Raw genomic sequence first — 23,635 nt, forward strand, 5'->3', positions numbered from 1 at the left:
TAAAATGTGGCTATTACAGTTGTTTTCTGTAACTTTAAACTGTACCGCTTCAGTTAATGCTTATACTGTGATTTGAGAATTTTAATTGAACAGGGCTGTGAAAACGCAACATATAAATTTATTTGTATTTGTTTTATTAAGGGGTTTTGGACTATGCCACTTCAGCAATGACTGTGAGAGAATGTTAAAACAAAAAGGTAACCAACAAGCTACAAACAGTTGTTATACATATATGCAATGAGACAATATAGAAAAACACGCGGTACAAAGAGAAGCTTTCAGCATAAGAGCCAAAAACGAGAATGTACATTTACAACAGTAAGTTGAATTTAAGGAAAACAAAGAAACCTCCTTGAAGTTGGTAATTTTGCTGCTCTTAAACTATTGGCTGCTGGTGTTTATCTATGCCCTGCAGAATCAGAACTGTGAAAATCTATTTAAGATTAAGAAGTTTGAATGTGCATGTCAGCTCTCTGTATTGTCATGTTAACCTGATAGTTTTCAGGGACAGGATACTAGGCTAGATATAACTTTGCTTTGCAGTAGTATTTCAGTTCTTTGATGAAGACAATAAATAGAAAAAGAAAAGTCCAACAACTTTGTAACTCAGGGAAGTTGTCCTCTCCTGCTGCTTCGTCCAGTAACAGGCCTGGAAAGCAGAAACAAGATTTTTCTGCAATTCTTAATTTCATGTCTGACAGACAAGAATGAAGAATGCTAAGAACTGCAAGTAAGTAAGAGGCATCTTGGGGAAATAAAAACAGATACAAAGGAAAAAAATGGATAGAACAACTTTGTTCTGGAGATTTAAGGGGCAGAAAGAGTATTTGAGCAAGGGTGTAATGCAGATGTGGGTCTGGTATAGTCTCATGCTATTTGGGGCTATTAGAAAGTATTGAAATGAGAAAGTACCAGAGAAAGTGTTATCATGACAGATACATGAGACATTATGCAGAGCAGGTATGGCTTAAGTAAGACAGAAACTGTCCTCAAAGAGCTTTAAATTAAGATTAACAGTTTGTTTCTAACCTGGGGGTCAGTGCAGTGATCCCAGGAGGTGGTATACAGTGGCCAAGTCAATGGTTTCGTTATTGCAATTTGAATGAATATAAGCAGAACAATTTTCACAACCAGAAAAGAGGAGGTTATTGTGTTAAAGATATGAAGTTTTAAGAGTTATATAAAGAATTTTAGTAGCATGGATTAAAAGAGTTAAACACTTTGTAAATACATGTTCTGTATGCTTTTATATGCAGTCTAGATATTAAGATCATCGACCCGTATAGAGAGAGAAGATGTATTTACTTCCTTCCATAATGCAGAAGTGCCTGTTATGTGAACTCCATCCTGTGGGAGCATTTCAAGGGTATACAGGGTAGTTTCATTAATAAAAGAGGATGGAGCCAGGCTCTTTTCAGCAGTGCCCAGTGACAGGACAAGGGGCAATGGGCACAAACTGCAACATGGGGAAATTCCGTCTGAATATGAGGAAAAAACCTCTTTGCCTTGAGGGTGGCAGAGCCCTGGCACAGGCTGCCCAGAGAGGCTGCGGAGTCTCCTCTCAAGACATTTAAAACCTGCCTGAACGTGACGCTGTGCACCTGCTGTAGGTGAACCTGCTTTAGCAGGATGTTTGACTAGATGATCTCCAGAGATCCTTTGCAATCCCAACCATTCTGTGATTCTGTGAAAAGTGCAAAGTGGGTCTTCCTTAAACATGAGGTCTAACTTGCGTCTTATCCCAGGAGAGAGTTTTGAAATAGCATCTGGATTACGTAATTTGTGTTTAGTCAATTTTTTTTTTATATGAATCTTGTGCAAGCTCTGCAGCCCTATGAAGTTATGCTGAAATTGGTGGGCTTTTGGTATAGCATTTTGATACTAGTACCATATGCTTTGTTTAACTGATATACTTATCCAGCAAAATTGCTTAATTGGGACATCTCCTGGGGCACTGATGTAAGACCAGTAGTACTTAATATATACAACTGTTGCTTATCAGGGCCTTAATGGGATGGTGGCTACAATTTACTAGTATCTGCCCCTGGTTATTCAGTGCTGCTTATGTCATCTGTTGGTTACAGTCTCTTGAAACTTGTCTATACAAGGGAAATGTTTCCGGCAGTTAATTCCCTGAGAGTAAAATATTGAGTGCTGTAGTGAAAATAGATTGGTGATGGTAGTCACAATTTCTGCACTGATTATTACAGTGGGGAATATCTGGTAACTTCCCTTATAGTCTTGGAGGATGCTTGCCACAATTTTTTTTCTGATTAGATGAAAAATAAAATACAGTCATAAGTAGTGTTGGATTGCAGTCATTCCTGAGTTTCTAAGATTCATATTGTCATTTGATTAGTTAATCACCCATTTTCAAGTGTGAACATATTTTCACACTTCAACCAAGACAGTGTTAACAATGAAACTATAGATAGCAATAGAGATTCATTATCTATTGCACAAGTCTCTGCACCTTGTTCTTAGCAGATAAAGAGAGCCCATGTCGATATTTTTTTTAACTCCAAACATTGGTCAAATGAGTTCAAAGGAATATTTTCAAACGGCACCTCTTCAGCATGTTTGCTGTTGACATTTTTTATCTTGTTTCATGAAATATAACTTCCAGTAAAAGCCTGTGATTCTTTGCTAAGCTTATGCGTGTGAAATACATCGCTCGTAGGTGAGAGATGTGGGGGAGGTTTAAATGAAAATTAACATTTAGAATCAAAGAAACATTTCTTTCTCTTTTTAAAGGGAGCATACTTTTACTGAAGCCGCTGTAAAGTCATTCAGGGTGCCTTATTTGCAATTGCCATCTGAGATTTTCACTGACTGGAGACATGTCTTCCAGATGAGGAAAACACATGGTGGAGCAGTTTGTAGTGTCTTTTTGTTGTTGCAAGTTGCAACATTTTGTATTTATTCCCTCATATAAAATTAAACCCATCCATATGTCTTGTTTTCTAAAGGCTGAATATCAGAAGTCTTTACAGCAGAATCTGCTCTTATAGGAAGAGGAAGCACTAGGCATCCTCAACTATTTCTGTCCGGTCTTACTAATCAATAATTCTGCCTGTTCTAACAGGCGGATACTAGTAGCTTGCCAGCCTCTGAACCTGCAGCCTGTCAAGTCTCACATAACTGATGTGAGACTTCAAGCATTAGTGCTGTGTTGCCTTGGCCCCTCTTGCTCTAGAAGAACTGCAGCTGGTGTGTGGCTAGGTGGCATGCTCTGGAGTGGCAGTGCCTATGTCAAGTCCTGTGCCTTGTCTCTTTCCCCTTCACCAAGAATGAAACCTTTCCCTTCGTAGGCCTGGCCTTTCCGTTCATGTTTCAGGGGAGTTGGAAGCATCCGATCAAGGTGACTACCATAATTTTTTTGTTGTCTTTCTAGCAAGACATCATTGAAGTAGTATCTAGGGAACTGCCATCTGTTGAAGTAGAAAAAATGCATCAAATAATAATTAAGTTTGCCAGTCACTACTGGATGTGATTGAGAGAGTAAAAACCACTTCAGTTCCTTTTCTGAAGTCCATACACAGCAGCACTATCTTTCATTGGCTTTTGTTTCCTTACAAATGAATCTTTTATCTAACAGATTCAGATGTACCCTGAAGTTATAAGCTATACACCAGCTATAGATGACTTGAATGGCACCAAGATTTTGAATAAAAATAATAGCATTTCAGTAATGTAAAAGGAAGGGAAGGTCCACCACCAAAACAAAGCCAAATATAAACTTTCATAATTTGATTTATCCTCCTTGCAAGAAAATTACTTTTCAGGCTATGGTCAGAATGTTTTCTTGTCTGAATAAATTTACAACAATTATAGGGTGACTGTCACTTGCACTGAAGGTTTTATTTGGAAACTTATTTCAGACATTACCGAAGCTTTGGATTTTTGTTTTCCTTCCTTGTGGCTCTACATGCAGTCAAAAGTTTTCTTTGTCGTCATGGTTTTCTTTAAAAAGCTACCTAGTCAGTCTCTTGTTTTATCCTTTCCCATTTGTTTAAATGCCATACAGAGAAGAGCTAGTCCCTGATCATAAATGTTGAAGAGGAAATTGTTCAGTATTCAATGTGGCTTTTAGGCCATAGTAACCACTGTGTGGTGCAGTCCTCTGTGTGTGTGAGCTGGCAGTTGAGCCCTCTCTGCTGTCTTTCCATTAATACTAGCCTGGACACTTCCTAATCACTCCCGGGTGTGGTTTTAATTTGTTGGGGTTTTTGTGTCACAGTAGAGAATTACTCTGGAGGCAAGCTCTGAAGTCCTGAAGTACTTTCCAATCCATTCCTTAACGTAGACAGGTGTTAAAGCTCTATCCTTGGTATCAGGAGTTATTACAAGTATAGAAGAAGAAATTGAGTAAACCTTTAATAACTGAAACATGCTACATAGTCCTGTTTGAGTGCTAGTCTTGTTTATACATGCTCTTTTTGTGTGGTAAATCCCTGCTTAGAGACACAAATCTTCTTAACTGCTGGTTGATTCTCTTAGGAATTGCTGTTTCTTTAGTTCTGGAAATGTTTGCTTCTTAAAGGGCACGCCACCCTGTAATGTAGGATCACTGTTCTCCCTTGAAGTTCAACTGAAGTGGTTGCTTCTTTCATCTCTAAACCTCAAAAAGCCTTATAGATAGGGAAACAAAAGTACAAAGAACTTAAGCAGTTTGCCTGACATTCTGGAGGAATGCTAGTGGTAGAGTAGAGATCTAAAGATCAAGTCCTCAATTTATAGTCCGTTGAGATGACATGAGATTGTAACAGTACTCATAGTTCAGGAAATTACACCTAAGTACGCTTTTGCATTTGGATTGTATCATTGGAAATGGTAGGGTCTGAGTCATTGGAGCAGAAGACAAAGGTGATGAAACAAAAGCTACTTATTAATGTATGTAAAGAAGGATGCAGAAATGGATGAGAAAAAAATGTCATTGCTGAATGTGATCCTGTTACTATCTAAAAAAAAACTTTCTTTCAGCAGGTGACTTCTTTTTGCATGCATCATACCCTGAATATTTAGCTTATAGTAGATCCTTATGCCTATCTGTAGCCAAATGTACAGTAGGATAGTGTTATATAATTATCTACAGTGTTATATTTGCATACATCCTTAGTTTACGTTGCTGAGAAGTCTGTTGTTGTCTCTTCCATAAATTATAAAAAACAATCTGAGAAACTGGGATTTATGTTCCTTAAAACTTACAGTAATTAACTAAATTCACTGCACTTGTTTCAAGTTCAGACTTGACACTTAAAGACTGATAAACAGGATGTGAGTAGAGGAAGATGCTTTTCCTACCACAACAGATCAAAACATGTTGGGTTTTTTTATAAAAGCTTTTCCCCTCCCTTTAGTTTTTAGGTGTGTAAGAGTGATGCAACAATAATAATGCTGAACACTTAGCTTCTCTGTATTCACCAGTCTGGAAAATTCAATCTGACTTTAAATTTAACACTACTCTGCTAAGGAGCCCCAACTGACCAGCGCTCATTCTGTGGTTTTACTTACTGAGATATGGATGTTATGGAGAAGCAGTATTGGCAGTCATAAAATTCCATGACCTGATATTCAGTAAGGGGAAAGAAGTCTTACATGCATGAACTTCTTAGTTCCTAGTATCTTATCTATGTTGTGCAGTTAAACACTTGCCTGTTTATAAGTACAGGAGTCTTATTGTTGAAGGCAGTGAAATTATTGTATCCTATATTTTTGAGCTGAGAAAAAAATTCTCATTGTAACTGCAAACAAATGTGATTTATATCCCTGGCTCTCTTTCTTATCTTTTTTTATGTTGCCAAATATGATTTTATAGCCACTGTACTTTCATCTACTGATATTAATTCCAGTGTTCAGGGAGTACTGAATGCAAGGAAGGGAGATCTGATTTGAAAACTCAGCTCTTGACATATATTCCTCCACAATAGTATTCTGGTGTGTTCCTAATTATCTACCTTACAGGGATATTTGCATCCTTAAGTAATACGGGTTTTATGCAACTCCAGTTCTGATGGCTGGTTGGTGGGGGTGCAGCAAGAATTGGTTGATGTTGATGTGACAACATCAGAATATAGATATATATATATAGAATCGAAATGAAAACTCAAAAGCTTTATCCCACTGATTCCATTTGTGTTTAGAAGGTCGTAAGAGCCTGGCAACTTCTACATTCAACTTCTTTGTTGCAAAGCATTCAATTAACCACCTCCATTGCTTTACAAGCAATGTTCAACCTTTGTTCACAACTGCAAAGTATATGAGTATATGTAATGTAATGAAGCTGGATACAAAAATGGATACTCAATGGAAGCCCTTGGCAAAGTTAGTAAATCAAATTGTACAAGGTTTTGGAAGTGCTAGACAGTTTTGAAATTTCAGTGACAATGGTAACAATTTTAAGTTAGGGCAAACTGAAAGTAGGAGTTGAATATAGATACTATGAGTCAGGATTTCATAATTAATCTCTCTGCTGTTCAATTAAATGTTTAAGGTGTGTCCTATGTTTCTTGACTTTTCCCAACAAGCTGCAATTGGAGATTATGGATTTTACTGAAATATTTATATTATTTACCTGTTTCCAGCGTGAGTCTGATCATGTGTATGGTTAACATCATTATCAGGGATTGGGGTTTGTTTCTTTGGGCATTATAGAATCATAGAGTCATTTAGGTTGGAAAAGACCTTTGAGATCATCAGGTTCAACCGTTAACCCAGGACTGCCAAGTCTACCACTAAACCATGTCCCTAAGCACCTGTATATCTGTTCCAAAAATCTCGTGGTACAAACAATTGAAATAAGATAACAGGCAGAACTGAATAAGGGCAAAGAGAGCAAGAAGACATTACAAATGTCATATTTTGATATGAACAGATCTACTGCATATCTGTTATCATTATACATGTCATACATATGGAATTTAGTATATGTATTTTATATATATAAGTATTTAATTCTCTTTCCTACCTATCCTATAGAATTAGGAAGAAGCATAACACCAAAGAAGACATAGCTGAACAGTGATGTGTAAAAGAAACTGTAACTAACGTTTAACTTTCTGTCATGGTTTTACTTAACTAGGGCGAAGTGTTAATCAGCTTAGAAAAGCAGGGATTTTTGGTCAGGCTATTTTGAATTCATTGTTTTGGGGAGGTTTTTTACCCCACTTCTTAGAACACCTTTTATTTAATTTCAGTGACTAATTCACATTTTAGAGAAAAGAATAGTCAGTGCTCTAAACTTTCAATAAGGTTCATAACATCTCTGAGATTTCCCAGAACTTCTACAACAAAATTATGGGAGAGCGAATTTGGTAGTTCTTATAAGTCAAAGGCTTAAAACAAAAAGAAAAAAAAATTAACAATTGTATAAATCAGCATGCAGAAGTAGAAAAGCATAGAAAATCAAAACACTCATCCGCCCATTCTTTCTGTGTTTTACTTTTTATGGGAATTTGGAAATGTAACTAAATCTACTGCAGAGTATAGATCAACTTTTTTTTTTTTTCCTGAGCATTGCATTCTACGACACAAACATGTAAATCTCTCTCAGTATCATAATTTGTATTCAGTTAAGTACCAAAAAGTTGATTGCAGAGTGTGATGAATCAATTCCCATGCTGGGATAAGCTGTAGAAAGGGGAAACTGAAGTTTGAATTTCATTATTGTCTGATACAGAACATCAGATTATGACTAACAGCAAGATTTTAACCCCAGTGTTCTAAAAAACATTGCATTTGGAATGTCAGAATAATACTTTTTAGCTTCGCTATGCTATATACTGTTGCTAGCATGTATTGAAGTAAAAAGCTTTGTTTGTTCTGAGGGTCCTTTCTCCCTGTTTAGAAAAGAAGATGTGGAAATTTGCATAGCTTGGTATTTATTTCTTGAACTAGGAAATCTTAGCTAAATGGAGACAGCCAAGTTAGTTGGAGAAATCATAGCACCTTTAGAGAATCACAATTATTGGGTATTTTTTGATATTTTTTTGGGTTCTTAACAAGTACTTCTTACACCTTCTTGTTACAGTTCTTGATTTTTATTTTCAGAAATATATATTGTATATACTATAAGTATAGTATCTTAATGTTACGTCTTTTCTTCCATTGCTATAGAAAATACGCATAGAAAAACATTTATTAATCCGTTGTTCTCTATTGCAAGTGTGAGAGCTTGGCCCTTTGTAATGCATAAGGATCGCTTTTTGTCAATTTTAGCAGGAGAAGCAGCAGTATGTGGCAAAACTATATCTACGATCTTTGACAGATTATATTCTTGTTATGGTTCCAATTTCAAAACCATCAGTATGCCAGTTATGCTGTCATCCAGTGTCCTCCAATTCATTAATATCATTCCGGTTTTACCGTAGTTCATCTCCAAATTTGTCATAGTAATTGTCTGTCTTACCATCCATGAAAGTTTTTCTTTACTTTTTTAAATATAAAGATTTGATTGGTGATGGCACCTGACCTGTACCAGTACTGACAGATATACTAATGCAAATCGGGTGTGTGGCTGAACTGGGTTTCTGCAGATACTCTTTTACAGTCCCTTGAAATTCATCTGCTTCTTGCTTAGGCATTTACATGTTAACTTGCTTTTTACCATAAAAAATAATCTCTAACCTGGAATTTCAAGTCATTATAAATACTGCATATGCATGGATGCTACCATTTTGAAGTACTGAAATGCATTTGCACTTTTACAAGTGATGGTAGCTATTAATACTGTAACTGAAAGTAAATAAATACGTTTGTAATTCAGCTATAATAGTCTTTGAATTGACTTGAAATTCAGTCTTGTTAATCAGAAAATTAGGGGAAATATTGAATTTAATTTTTTTTAAGCTCATGTATGGGTTACACAAGCAGGAATATATGTTAATTTAGCAGTTTCCTGTATCTTTAAGCTTCTAGAATAGTATGATGTTTAAGAATTTCTCACATTGATTTCAGTTGTAGATTTCATTGTGGAAGACAGAGTTAGTCATATTTAAGAGACTTAGAATATAATCATAACTAGGACCATCCAGTGTAAGTGCAAGCAAAGTACCTCTAGGAGAGTGTAACCAGTTGTGGTGGCAGTTTAAGCTCCAATCATGTTCTTATCGTGTCATCAACAAAGAAACGTAAAGGGCTGTTTCAAAGAAAATATTACAGTACCTTGCTTTGTGCAATTAAAAGATCATTTTGAACAATTTAGCATTAAGCTAAATTGACTGTCTGAATAATGATTAGGACATCCGTCTGTTGAATGCAGTTTGCATTGAATTCTGTCTTACATAGCCCAAGTTCTGCCTGAACTAACGCTCACCTAGAACATGGCAACTGCATAGACATAATTCTTTTGATATCAGAATAACATAGGCTGGTCATTTTATTGACTTTCTGTTCATCAAGCCATGTTGTGCTTTGAATATAAAGAATTCAAAATGTCTAATTCGGCATCCTTTTTCCCTCACAATTTAATTCCATTGGAATAGCAAAAAACCCACAGTGTACCACCATCTGCAAATTCTGAGCACCAACCAGCTTACACCCCTGCAGACTTACAGCTGAGGAGCTCTGGTTCCTTGACGGGTGATACTCAGTCTCCAGGGTCGAGGCCATAGAAGGCACCTTCGGGAGACCTCCTGCTGGTGGTGAACACCAAGAGAGTGGGAAGCAGCTGCAGCAAGAGCTGCTGGCCAGCCTGTCTGCTGGAGGTATGGGGCTATGGCAGCACAGAGCCAAGGCAGGGGAAAGCGGCAGAATCTCAGCAGCGTGGTTCTTGCCAGGTTAGGGAATGTGTAACAGAGCAGCTGTTGGATATGCAGTGACAGTTACCACGACCACCATGGCTTTGCTGGCTGACAGCATGTCTCCCAAAGGGGGGTAAAGCATGGGCTACTCTAATCAGATGTTCATCCAGAGAAAAATGAACTTTCTGTCATTCAAGTCCTTGTGGGTACTGCAAAGAGAACAAAAGCATACAGTCATTAAAAAAAAGTCACTGGCTACTGACCTACCTGTCAATAAGCATTAAAGAAATGTGATGCTACTGCTGAGAAACTATCAAATTTGCTTTAAAGAGCAATGCTAATGTCAAACATGAAGTCAGAATCAGTGTTGATTTGTAACAATCATGCTGGAAACCAGGAGATTCTTTTGGTTTTATTGTGAAAGGAAAACCCTCCACAACACATACTTGCATGAACAAAGGAGAAAAATTGCTGCTGAAATAGGGAAAGAACAGAGAGGGTAAAAGTAGTTTTTCATTCCAGGCAGTTTGGACATAGTATATTCCGCACAGTTCACAACAGCAATTAGGCTCTGGAAATTGGCAATAAACCCTGAGAAAGGATAAACATATTGTCAGAATAGTTGTTTTTTTGAAGAGGTGCATTCAGTCTGACTCAGGGAGGAGCTGGAGTCTGCAGTGAAGGGAGATTAGCAAGCACTAACATACTTGCAACTCATTGGAGTTACTGTAAAACAACAGTTTTTCTAAGAAACATCTGCATGACCCTCCTCAGAAGACATGCATACACCAGTTCTACTTCTGCAGACTTAAATTCATATCCTGTTCCAGAAAAGAGAAAGAGCTTTGTGGTCTCACTTCAGCTTTTACTGTGTTTGATGTACATCAGAAATACCCTCCTAGCTTTTTCACATGCTAGTCAGAAGGCTACTGTAATTCTGTAAGTGCTGTGCTATTCTGGCAAGGTGGTTTTGCGTTAAACTCTTCTTAGCACTTTTTCATTCAGTTTCTCTCTCCTCTGTCATTTATTTCATACCACTTCTGATTTCTGCAGTAAAAAAACCCAACTTGTAATGTATATAAACATGAATGATACTTGCTTAAAACAAACGGGTTTTTCCTTTCGTCCATTCTGTAGTCATGTATGAAGCTTCTACTTTTTTCTTGTATTTTGGTGGTTAGTCAGAAGGCCATATAGACATTTGGGCCTTTGGGAGAGATTCTTCCTGCTTTTCATTTGAAAGCAGGTCACTGCTTTTATTGATTTCTGGACTACCAGATAGTGTATGTGTCAATGTCAAGTTTTAGGTCTCTTCTTGTGTTGGTATTGGTGATGAAGAATATAGTATTTCAGTTGTATGGGGGCACACCTAGGTCATTTTACCATTAAAATTACCAGAGAACCAGAAATGCTCTCCTGTTTTCAACTAAGAAATCTCAACATTGTTGAAATATATTTAGAAAGTTCATTGTATAATTGTCTTGTTTAGGGGGTTGGTTTTTTTTTTTTTCCTTTTGGCATTTCCAGCAAAAACTCAACAAAGGAATTCTTTTTTCTTTTACTATTGTATAAAAACTAGGCTCATTCTTGGAATGTTAATATTAGTGTTACCTATTTTGGAGAAAAAAACTGAGATTGAGAGGCTGAGTTATTTTCTTGCAAAAATGATGAATGATGACAAAAATATCCGTGGGGAAATATGTAAAATTACTGCGGTATGTAGGAATTAAATGTTATTTTATTTAAGATTTGTATAATCTGTCTGAAATACAGAAAACCTGAAAGAATGTTGCCAGACTTTTAGCTAGAAATGTATGAATTTCTGTCCAGGTCTTGTTTTAAATGTTAAAATTAATTCTGACCCACTTTTGAATAGAAAGATCTTATATTTTTCATACTAAAATTGATGATATTTTAATATTACCAGGAAAATTTATTGATAAAGCTTACAAAACTGAATGCCATTTTGGCTGGGAAATCTCACTTCTCCCTGCCAAGTAGCACTGGATATTTTGCAACATCCAGAAGTGCAGACCAACAGCAGTCTCTTTGAGGAGAGGATCTTAGAATTGCTCAGACCTTCCTGTCCTCATTTCAGCTGGGATGGAGTTAACTTTTCTTAGTAGCTAGTACAGTGCTGTGTTTTGGCTCTGATGTGAGAAAAACGTTGCTAACACACTGTTGGTTTTAGTTGTTGCTGGGTAATGTTTATACTAAATCAAGGACTTTTTGGTTTCTTGGGCCCTGCCAGTGAGCGGGCTGGAGGGGCACAAAAAATTGGGAGGGGACACAGCCAGGACAGGTGACCCAAACTAGCCAAAGAGGTATTCCATAGCATATGGCATTATGTTGAGTATATAAGTTGGGGGAAGAGGGAAGGGAGGGATATCTGACATTATGGCGTTTGTCTTCCTGAGTAACTGTTACGCGTGATGGAGCCCGGCTTTCCTGGAGATGGCTGAACACCTGCCTGCCCATGGGAAGCGGTGAATGAATTCCTTGTTTTGCTTTGCTTGCATGCACAGCTTTTGCTTTGCCTATTAAATTGTTCTTGTCTCAACCCTAGAATTTTACATTCCAGTTCTCTTCCCTATCCTTCTGGATGAGGGCTAGTAAGCAAGCAGCTGTATGGTGCTTGGTTGCTGGCCAGGGTTAAACCATGACACTTCCCATGAAACTAGGAATACAAACCACAGAATAAAGTGGTTATATTTATTAATAACACTAATTTTTTGCCACCTTTTCACTTCCACTGTCTGGAGACTGCAGCAGAAACCACGTGGCCAGATAATTATCTTTCAAATAAGTTATTAAATTAATCTTCTGTCCTTGAAAACACAAGCAAAACTAAGAATACATTAAGCAACCCCAAACATTTCCAAATGTGCGCATGCATTTGGTGGGACAGGCACATTCTGTTTCTTCTAAGCATAAATTAGTGTATTCAAAAGGAAAAAAGGAAACCTAATACTTATATGTATAAATTAAAAAAAGAAATTCTTCTAAGCAATCTAGGAACTGGTCATTCAGCTGATTCAGTTTTTGTCTGAAGCCTGCATATGAGGTGCAGTGTGTTGTATTTCCAGTCTGAAGTTCCAGGCAGAAGAGAAACTGCTTCAACTGTTCAGGTATTCAGGTATGGAGTGAGAAAGGAACACATTCTACTGTCTTACTGAGCTTAGCTTTGAATTGGCTGGATTTGGACTGTAGAGGCAAACTTTCTCCACTTGGGCTGTACCAATTTTCCTTGGCTCAGAGTTCACTCTTTCCAGTAGAAACAGGATGAAGTTACTAATCAGGTACTCTGCAAGCCATCTTTATGTGGTTGAATTGTTTCTTTTGTCATGTTAAGGTACCTTTCTGGACTGCTTGGGAATGGGAAAGAGCTCTGACAACATCATTGCTTTAAAAAGTTTTAACAGCAGGGTAAATTCTGCCTATCTTTAGCAGCTGTCTTCTTTAGATTCTTTCATTCCCTGTAAGCAGGGTCAGACTTTATTTGTCTCATGCCTGTGACCTACAGTACCCAGTGGTCTACACTTCACAGTCACAGACTTTGAAAAAGTGTCCCTAAATACTCACTGTGCAGCTGTCCTGAGGCAAATGGCTTAAGGGCAGATATGATTATTTCAGAGTTTTCTGAAAATCTGAATTGGAATGTTGCAGGCAGTTTTTTAACATAGTTTGCTTTTTTGCTGTATTCTCTTTTAACAATAGCTGCCCTTTTTTTTTTTTTTATGTCATCTTTGTGGTTCACCTGTTTCATATTTGCCAAGGAATAGTCATTCTTCAGCAGGAAATAAAAATGGCCCTATGAAGATGGATTCTGTAATCTCCTTTAAATTGTGATTCTAGAGGACAAGAAGGATAGGAATAGAGGAGGCATGTTCAGCTGAGAGCAAAGAAGAGCAATAAATGACGTATAAGTTCACCAGAATACCACATAGCTCCTGAGATAACTAAAAGGGCTGCTATCAGCCACTTTGCAGAAAGCATGTGGAACCATACCCCAGCAGTAATTACAGTGGCCAGACAGCTCTAGGTTTTGGTGTGGGAGCACAGATTTTTCCACCCATCCCACTCCAGCAAGGCAGTGTATTAGGCCTTCTACTCACCTGGAGGAGAGAACAAAGACAATTGCTGTCCTGATCCAATCGTTAGCATTCAGTTGTTTTCCTAGGCTGTTGAATGTCTCCTGTTTATTGCTGAAGTGATTGTGTATAGTGAATTGTGAAAGCAACGATATGTTTAGTTTCTTTTGCAAAAAAGCCTTCTGAAACCTAAAATCTAATATACCTCACTAGGTTTGTCAAATTTACCAGCAATTAATCGAAAATCTAGAACATGCCCAAGCCAGTGTATTGATGAAGTTGCAAAAGCTAATATTAAGTGATGTGTTGCTTGACTATAGCATGTTGTAGTGCTTTTAAGACCTCTCCTTCACAGTTCAGCACCTCAGTATGCTCTGCCAGAATGACTAGGCAACCGCTCCATTTGGTCTCACAATGTGTCCCCCTCTAGTGTAGCTTCACAGATGCTCTAAACCCAACGTGCATAAAGAACAGGAGTATTTGTTCTGACTGCAATGTCAGTCCACCAAACAACTATGTAATATGAAATTACAGAACGGAGACAGGTGATTTTAGGACTTACCTACTTCCCTGAAAAGAAGCCTAGTAAACTGCAGTGCTTTGGGAAAACATTCCAAGAGGCAATGGACTGGCTTGAAGAATAAGGGACACTTAAGATAAGTACTTAGATAAAAGTTCTGGGTTTTGCTCTCAGACCTCTCAGTGTAAATAAGAACATGCTCTATTGGAAAGGAGAGTGAACATTTTGTGCACTCTAGTGAGTTTAGACCATGGCTGGCTGCCACTGATAGTTTTTTTGAACCCTATTTTGGTGATAGTTTCAGTTTGAGTCATTATTACTCGCTGAAAGACAAAGTGATGGAAACCTTCAGAGTTATAAGAGAGGTTATGTAATCTCATCAATCATTTTGTGTTTGCAATGTATACCATAGCTTTAAATTTTAGTAATTTCAGTTCTTTATAGTCAAATGGCCAAAGTATCTGGGCTTTTTATCAGAGTTTAATTATAAATTGTTACAAAAATGACTAAGTTACATGAAGCTGATTTAGCAAAGCTTGGGGAAGAAGCTTTTGGAAAGAGGGTAGCTTAGGACGTATTTTATTAGCTTGTCCAGAGGTAGCATGTTTTTTGAAAAAAGATAACTAGGAAAACTGTAGGTAAGACAGGCTATTTATGTAGGGTAGCAGCACAGGAAAAAATAGTGTCTGATGAAAGGTGGCACAGTTTTAATTCTTACTAAGTATCCTTGTAATTGTATGAAACATTTTGAGTTTGTTTTGCCTCAAGACAAAAATGTCGGAGGCTGAGAGATTTTTCTTTTATACAGGAGGAGAGAGACAGAGAAAGAGGAAGAAAATAATAGTGAAAACAGTGACAGAAAATAATACTTGGGATAATAAAATCAGTAATATATGAACCTCTTAGTTTGCATAAGCACACAATATTTTCATAGGTTTACCATTTCAAATGTTTGCATTTGAGTGAGATTTTTTACATCTATCTGTATATGTCTGGTCTTATTTTTTGACATGAAATACTTGTGTTATATTTGCTATCTGAACTTTGCAAAATAATCCCAAAATACAGTGACAATGGTGGTTCTGTCAGACTTGCTGAAATTACGTAAGCCCCATGCCCTTTGGAGAAGATTGTTTCTTGTCTCATTTTTTGAATATTTGCCTGCTTTCCTAAAATACTGAATGGCCTGTGTCAAATTCTGGTCTTCAGTGCAACAATAGCACCCTGCTTTGGGACCACTGATTAGTCATGCAGTAGGGAGCAGAATTTGTTGCTGTGTGTTTGCTCTTCTGTTGCTGTTCCTTCATATTCTCCATGACTTGTTTGGCAGCACATTAGGAAGAAGTCTTGTCTAGTGGTTCATTTAAAACAACAATGTACTTGAGTTTGTTGACAATATAACTACTACTTCTAATTTGAAGATCTGAGCTGTCCCAAGAATGAGTCCCCAACAGTTATTTGCCTTATACTCTAATGTCCAGTGGAAGAAAAATCTGTGCTACAGATAGTTACCACATCAGAAATAATTCAAAACTGCAAGAAAGAGAAAAATAAAAATAACTGAAGCTCCAGACAAATTGGCAGGCTGGGTTGTGTAAATAAAATGGCCAGCTAATTGTATTCCCTAGTGAATCCAGTCCAAATGGACCAGACGGGTTGAGTGCATAATAGAACACATGCACCACAGTTTGAAAATCTCTGGGAATACTGAGCTGTCTTGTGCCACCCCTGATGGAGCTGAAATTGTAGTGAACAGAATGCTGGAACCATGTTGTATTATCAGAGGACGTGGAACCACTTATTTGAACTAAACACTTAGTGCTGTCATGCTGGTGTGACAGAAAATGGCACTAAAGCACAGCTGAGTGGCTATTTTTGTCTGGATAAATACTCCAGTTTGTCAAGCTCTGTCTTCAAATCTGCTAAAGCACAAAGGTAGAATTCAAAATTAGACGTTAACAACTTTATGTTAGCTCAGGAAGAAGTATCACCTTTTTTTTTTTTCTTTTTTTTTCTTTTTTTCTCCTCCTGTGTGCAGTTTCAAATGTCTAATAAAGTAATAGGTCTCAGGTTATTCAAAGGGGATACTTCAGACTATGTTTCATATTGTATTCCATAAAGGCATATTTTGTATACATTTCCTTGTTACTTTATTTCAGTTCATCAGTTTCTGGCATTGCTGGTGATGTAGTCTCCAGTTCAAAAAGCATCTCTTGTAAGAGATGGTCTTCACTATATAAGTATCACTGTAGCTCCTGCTCATACAATTATCTGTACTGCTCTGGAGCATTTGCTTTTGTGTCCCCAAACTAAGCAAAGTATAAAAAAGATAGAGGTTGCAGATAAAAAGATCAGAGTCTTGCTGGCTGCGCAACCAGGCTTAGGGTATAAGTGGGAGTTCACAGTTTCCATTCTTCAACTAGAAGTCTAAAATTAATACTTGCTTAATAATTCTTTGAGGGCTTTTTGTCATTAAACTTGGCTAAAGTTGATGTTTAGATGGATCAAGGAAAAATCATAAACTCAAGGTTCATGAGTTCTCAGAAGCATTTTCTGCAAATATGTAAAGTGGACCATTACCCCAAGACATGTTCATGGCCCCTTGCAGCTTGGGGATGCTCTGTGGCAAGCTGAAGAGGCTGTTGTTTTGTGTTGGGGTGAAGAGCCAACAAAGAGTAGATCGATGGTAGAGGAGTACTTCAGGCATATCTGAAGGCACCCCAGGGACATAGCTCTCAGGATACAAAACTGAAGAGGGAGCCTCAGTATATAGGCCACCGTACGGAAGGACTGTGCTTCTTTCTATGCAGGAAATCTGGCTTTCTGGCAAGACTGCTGGAGTAGAAATTTTTTGTTTGGTCAATTGTCAGAACTATAATTTTAAACTGAAATAGTACATAGAACTCACAGAAAGAGTTCAATCATACTGCCTTTAGTATAGCTAATGGGTGTTCTTGCTAGGCTTGCTGATCGTGTTGCCTTGAAGCCAGGAGTGCCATGCCCTGGCAGAGCAATGGGAAAAGATGAAAACAGTAGTTTGCCTCTCTGGTCCCCTAAAGGCAGCGCTCTTGAACTTTCACTACCCTCTTCCTGCAAGGAAAGAGAAAGTGGTTTGGTCAGTGCAGTTCTCTCTTCCTCTTCGTTTTCTTCCTTCTCATTTGAAATTTTCTCTATCTGAAACTGATCTGTGTCATGTAAATAGTGGTATCCAAGATACCAAAATTAAGAGCTGAATATTTCTTTAAACATACAGTATATTCAAAAGCTTTTACCCTTACAATTTTAAGAATTTTTATAACCCATTTTTAAACTCTTCATAATACTCATACTGATTCTCAAGTGTTGTTCCTGAATTTTTAGGTCAAAGCATATTAAGAGGTAGAATATCTTCTAAAAACTTTTGTTTCTGAATGAGGCATACATTGTACAGCCAGATTGTTCATGAATGTATGTGGGGAAATTTTGACTTCTAGTCAGACTTGAGCTGACTTCTGGGATAGCTCCTCCTGCTTGTTGTCTGGTGAAAATATTGCTAGGCAGAAATTAAATAAAATAAAAGTTCAGAATCAATAGATTTCATACATCAACATATTATCAAGGATCTAGGATGGAAAGATTTTCTTCAGTTATATTTTGTTAGTTTCACTGAAAGTAGGATTAATAGCTAAGGCCAAGATCAGCCAAGTATTTTTACATATTTGGTTAAATACTCTACATACTTTATAATTTTAAAACATATTCGCTGGATATCTATCACAATTCTTGAATATAACTATTCAGTGTAACACTGTTGGCCATTCTAGTAGCTGGATAATGTACATACACAGAGAAATACTGAGTTATTACAGGGGTAGCGTTACTGTTGTTCATGGCATTGCTTGTGTCATTGTGAAAAAACCCAGGAAATTAGGTTGAAACTAGGAAGGGACACAAAGAGAAAGTATGATGGAGAATCAAAATAGTTTGTTTGGAGAATCAAAAAAATTTTTTTTCCTTTCCAATTTCAAAATGATTGGAAAGGAATTTCAAAAGTAATGTGTGTATTTGACATTAACAATGCCTGCTTTATGGTGATAGTTATAAATACCTTGATATATTTAGCTTATCAGAAGAAGACAACTAAGATGAAAATTGGTCCTCACCAGCAAGCAATAGAGTATTGGGACAAAATATATGATCATTCCTGCTGTATACACTCATTAGAGAAATACATTACAAGACATGGAGGCTGGAAATGAAGGCAAGACAAATAAAATGAGCAGCATGGTCCAGTTTTTAACAAGCCAAGTAATGGATTTGGTATCAGTCACTTTTCCCATCAAAATGTTTATTTTCTTGCTGCACGTCCTGTAGCTCAAACAGGAACTATAGTCTCCTTTGCTTAGGAAGTCAGCCACAGTAGTCAGAATGTTGCTTGCAAAATATGTATATAAATACATGAAACAAGTGGAATGTGTGTATAATCTGTAATAGAGTCATTACCCATCTAAGTCGAGACCTCGACAATACTGGTGGAAGCATCAGTGGATCTGCAAGAATGCCTAACTCTAAGAATATCTAATTGTACTCCTATCTCAAATAGGTAATTTTCACTTCTCTGCATTGTGTTAAGGCACAATAGTCTTTCTTTAGTATTTAACAATTATCCAGGTCAATCCAAAAGGTATTTATATTACAGTCATAGCAGAAGTTCCATTGTGCTGTGTGCACTGTTCTTGTCACAGTGAATATATGCTTACAGTTAGGATGGACTGATAAGCCTTTGGCTTTGAGATATAAGAAGCCATACAGTTTGAAATACTTCCTGGCTAGAGTCTGCTTTGACACTAACTTTTTTTTAAAAGTAGCATAACAAATAAAATCCATCTCTCTTTCTGGAAGAAAACTAAGGAAAAATACGTTGTTTTCACTGTGTATTTTTTTGCTTAACTAGTGCTTTGCTGAGAAATTCTGTTGCCTTAATGTTTCCAAACAGCACTTTGTAATTCGCAGAAATTTGCTGTGTGCAAATCTGTTCAAGATTGATGGCATTTTAGTTGGTGAATGCATCTGGGAATGTATACTTTAAACAAATACATCTTACCATTTTACTTTTTCCTGCATGTTCTATTTCCAAGAACCAGAAAGGTACTGAAATAAACTGGGGTCTCTCAGCCTTCGGGGTATATTCACCCCTGGTTATGCACAGAGCTCCATTTGGTGCGTGTCAGAAAACCAAACGCAATTATTTGAGCAAATCAGAGTACAAGACCCTGATCAATTTAGCTTTGATTGATCCTTATGATCACATCAAAAGGGCGTGGTCTGACACTACAGCACGTGCACACCTAAAAAAGCAGATTGAAAAACACTGATTTAATTATGGAATTTTTGTCCTGACCTGTAGTTTGTTTTTCATTTATTCTGATAATGCAGTTACTTATTTATTTTTAAGGTGAACCACATGCTAGTATTTTGAGGCAAGTGACTTGTAAATACTTGGTTTTGCCTTTGAACAGGAAATACAATCCTCTGCTGCTAGGCTGCATGTTGTAACTAGTAACACTGACAGATACTATGTCAGAATTGCTGTATGTTCCTCAGGACAAATCCAAAGCAAGTGTAAACTTCATTATGTGTTGTGCTCTGTACACAGTGTCACATAGCTTTTCCACAGGCTAGAAAGACATTTCCAAGTGAATTTGTTGAGATGGTTCACTCCTGAGTTACATGATGCCAACCTAGAAAATTGACAGGAAGCAATTATTTAGATTCTTATAAATTTTTAATTTTTAAAGCACATTGTTATGTATTTCTCTACTAGGTAGGGTAAAGCATATTCCTGGTCATACTGGAATGCCCTGAGGATCCCCAAAAGCCTTTTAAAGAATATTTTATTTACTGTGAGGAGGACTTGAGATAACCCTTTAAGGTGTCTGCAAAATTTGTAAAGTATGGTGAGAACAGATTGGCAGTGGATGCCTTCATCTCAGGCTTCATTGTGTAAGGTTTACTGTGTATGGTTTCAGGCTACTGACAATACTATGAGCATTAAGAGTGTCATTGTGACATTAGTGTTGATGACATGGGAACTAGTATGCATGGCTGATCCACCCAAAACTCAGGAACAGATTTCTTTCTTTCCTGCTGCTATGTGGTTGCCAACAATCTTTTTTTACATACTAAATCCAAAGAAAGAGGTGCTGGGCAAAGCCTTACTGTGGTGCTGCTGGTTTGAAGAGGTGCCATGAATATAATTTGGTTTTGTCTTTCTAATATTTGATGAGACAGACAGAACTTCTGTCAAAGCACTTCTTGTTTATTTGCAAACAAAAGTAAACTTGCTTTCATTTTATATGAAGAAGCAAATTTCTTACCAGTGTCTGACCCTTGGTAGCAGGTAGAAGATCTCTGTGAGGAGAAGTGTGGCAAAAGAGCTGAGTTGGCATAAGAAATGGTATTGAATTTGGACATGCGTACCATTGGAAGTTTGTATTGGATTTGCCTGGCAAGGTTTCAGTACTGGGGGTTTACAGGGGTGGCTTCTGTGAGAAGCTGCTAGAAGCTTCCCCTGTGTCTGATGGAGCCAATGCCAGCCGGTTCTGAGTTGGACCCACTGCTGGCCAAGGCCAAGCCCATCAGTGACAGTGGCAGTGCCTCTGGGGTGCCATATTTAAGAAGGGGGTAAAAAAGCCTGTGTAAAAAATTGCAGTCAAAGAGAGGAGTGAGAATATGTGAGAGAACGAACTCTGCAGACACCAAGGTCAGTGAAAAAGGAGGCAGGAGGAGGTGCTACAGGCACCATGGCAGAGGTTCCCCTGCAGCCCACGGTGAAGACCATGGTGATGCAGGCTGTTCTTCTGCAGCCCATGGAGTTTAATGATGGAGCAAATATCTACCTGCAGCCTGTGGAGGACCCCACACCAGAGCAGGTGGATGTGCCCGAAGGTGGCTGGGACCTCATGGGAAGCCAGTGCTGGAGCAGGCTCCTTGCAGGACTTGTGGACCCATGGAGAGAGGACCCCATGTGAGGGAGCCATGCTGGAGCAGTCTGTTCCTAAAGGACTGCACCCCGTGGAAGTGACCCATGCTGGAGCAGTTCATGAAGGAGTGCAGCCCTATAGGAAGGACTCACATTGGAGAAGTTTGTAGATAACTGTCTCCCATGGGAGGGGCCCCATTCTGAAGCAAGGGAAGAGTGTGAAGAGTGTAAGGAGTCCTCCTTCTGTGGAAGAAGGAGCAGCAGAGACAACATGGGATGAACTGACTACAGCCCTCATTCCTAATCCCCCTGTGCTGATGTGGTGGGAGGAGGCAGAGAAATCGGGAGCGAAGTTAAGCCTGGGAAGCAGTGAGGGGTGGGGGGAAGGTTTTTTTAAGCTTTGGTTTTATTTCTCATTACCCTACTCTGATTTGAATGGTAAATAATTAAACTAATTTCCCCAAGTCGAGTCTGCTTTGCCTGTGATGGTAATTGCTGAGTAATCTCCCTGTCCTTATCTTGACCCGCAAGCTTTTTGTTATATTTTCTCTCCCCTATCCAGTTGAGGAGGGGAGTAATAGAGCTTCTTTGGTGGGCACCTGGTGTCCAGCCAAGGTCAACCCACCACAAAGTTAAAAGGTTTTTAATTTTAAGAGGAGTGAGCTCTGGACAACCTCTTTAAAATACTAATGGAGAGAGTAAGATTGATAGATTTAAAGAGGACGTTTCATTAGTCCATGAACAGGATTACGGGGCCCAGGTGTCTTCAGCAGCAGGAGTCTGACATGAGTCATGAAAAACATAGGAATACACTCTTGAGATTGGTTTGTTACCAGTTATTATACTTCTGATTCTTCCTCATCTGTTTTTCTTCCACATCTTCTGCTTTGGGGATCCCAGTTCAACTGAGCTAACTAAATGGTAGACCCATAACATTTGTGATCCCTATATAAATCCATTTTCACAAAGGAACAAGTACTGCACAGAAGGCCTGGAGCAATTCTGCTGTTCTCAGGTCTGTCAGCACAGAGCAGCTTTCTTTCTCTGCTTAATGTGAAAAGCCATTATCAAGGGGGTAGACTGCTGTTTAAGACTATTTGGCCAGGCAACATAAACATAGTCATTCTGTTTAAATAGCATTCAGAACCATCAGAGATACTTTTCTTCTGGTATTTGAAGAAAGATTTTATGAAAAGTATGGAGTTTCAGTAACAACTTAATATGAATCTCTTTTTTGTTAATGATTAATGAAGTCAGAAGTTGACTATGCCTAATTAAAGTATGGATTAATTCACTTTAATCACAGAATAAAAGAAATGTTGTTTGGAAGGAACTTCTGGAGGTTACCTAGTCCAGCCTTCTGCTCAAAGTGGGATGATTGTCAGAGCTAGAGCAGGTCAGCTGTGGTGTTGTCAAGTTAAGTCTTGAAAACATTCAAGGATGGAAATGCATAGCTTCCTTCAGTAACCTATTCCAGAGCTACACTGCCCTGCTAGTAAAGAAGTGTTTCCTAATGTCTGTCACTAGTATTTTAAATAATACATGCATAGATACAAGTTAAGATTGAGAAAACTGCCTCTCTGGCATTTTGTTTCTGTCTGATTACTTTAAAAAGTAGGAAGGAGTAATCTCCTGTGTGAAAGTAAACAATTGCCCTCAAACTGCCTACTGCCAAGGTGAGTTACCACTAATAGGTAGACAAGTTACCTACTTGAAATGACAAGGAAAAAGTTAAAAGTACTTTGTATTCCACTTATTTAATCTATGCAACATAGTGGTAAATGAAATTTAATTTAGCAATGTAACTGAATAGATTTTGAAAAAAATTAGTTGAATCCAATTATACCTATTCTATCAGGATGTAGCTAAAATAACTTCATTCTTGCTATGTTCTTCTCAGCACATTAGGTTGAGTTTATTAAGGAAAGAAGGAGATATAAACCCCTTCTATAAATCTCTTCACTGACCCTTAGCCTGAGCAAGAATCAGTTTCTGATTTTCCCATAGATGTTTTCTGCGCCAAACTTCATGCAGGTGAAGCACCAGAAATATTTGTACCTTTATAGATTTTGGAAAGTCTGTGATCTTTGTCTGCCTTTCCTGCAGATACCTAGGCTATAGCTGAGTTCACTGGAGGATCAATTGAAAATGTCAACTTGTAACTGGAAATATAAAAGGAAGCATACAAAATATAAAATAAAATGTAGAAGTACACTTCCCTTTACAAAAAAGAAAGTGCTTTACTTGATAAAATATAGTGCATCTAGGTGTCTTAAGATGCAGTATGGTAAATCACTAACAGAAACAGATGTAATTCTTAAAA

This window comes from Falco punctatus, assembly GCF_963210335.1.
Source record: "Falco punctatus genome assembly, chromosome: 4".
Lineage (NCBI taxonomy): Eukaryota > Metazoa > Chordata > Aves > Falconiformes > Falconidae > Falco > Falco punctatus.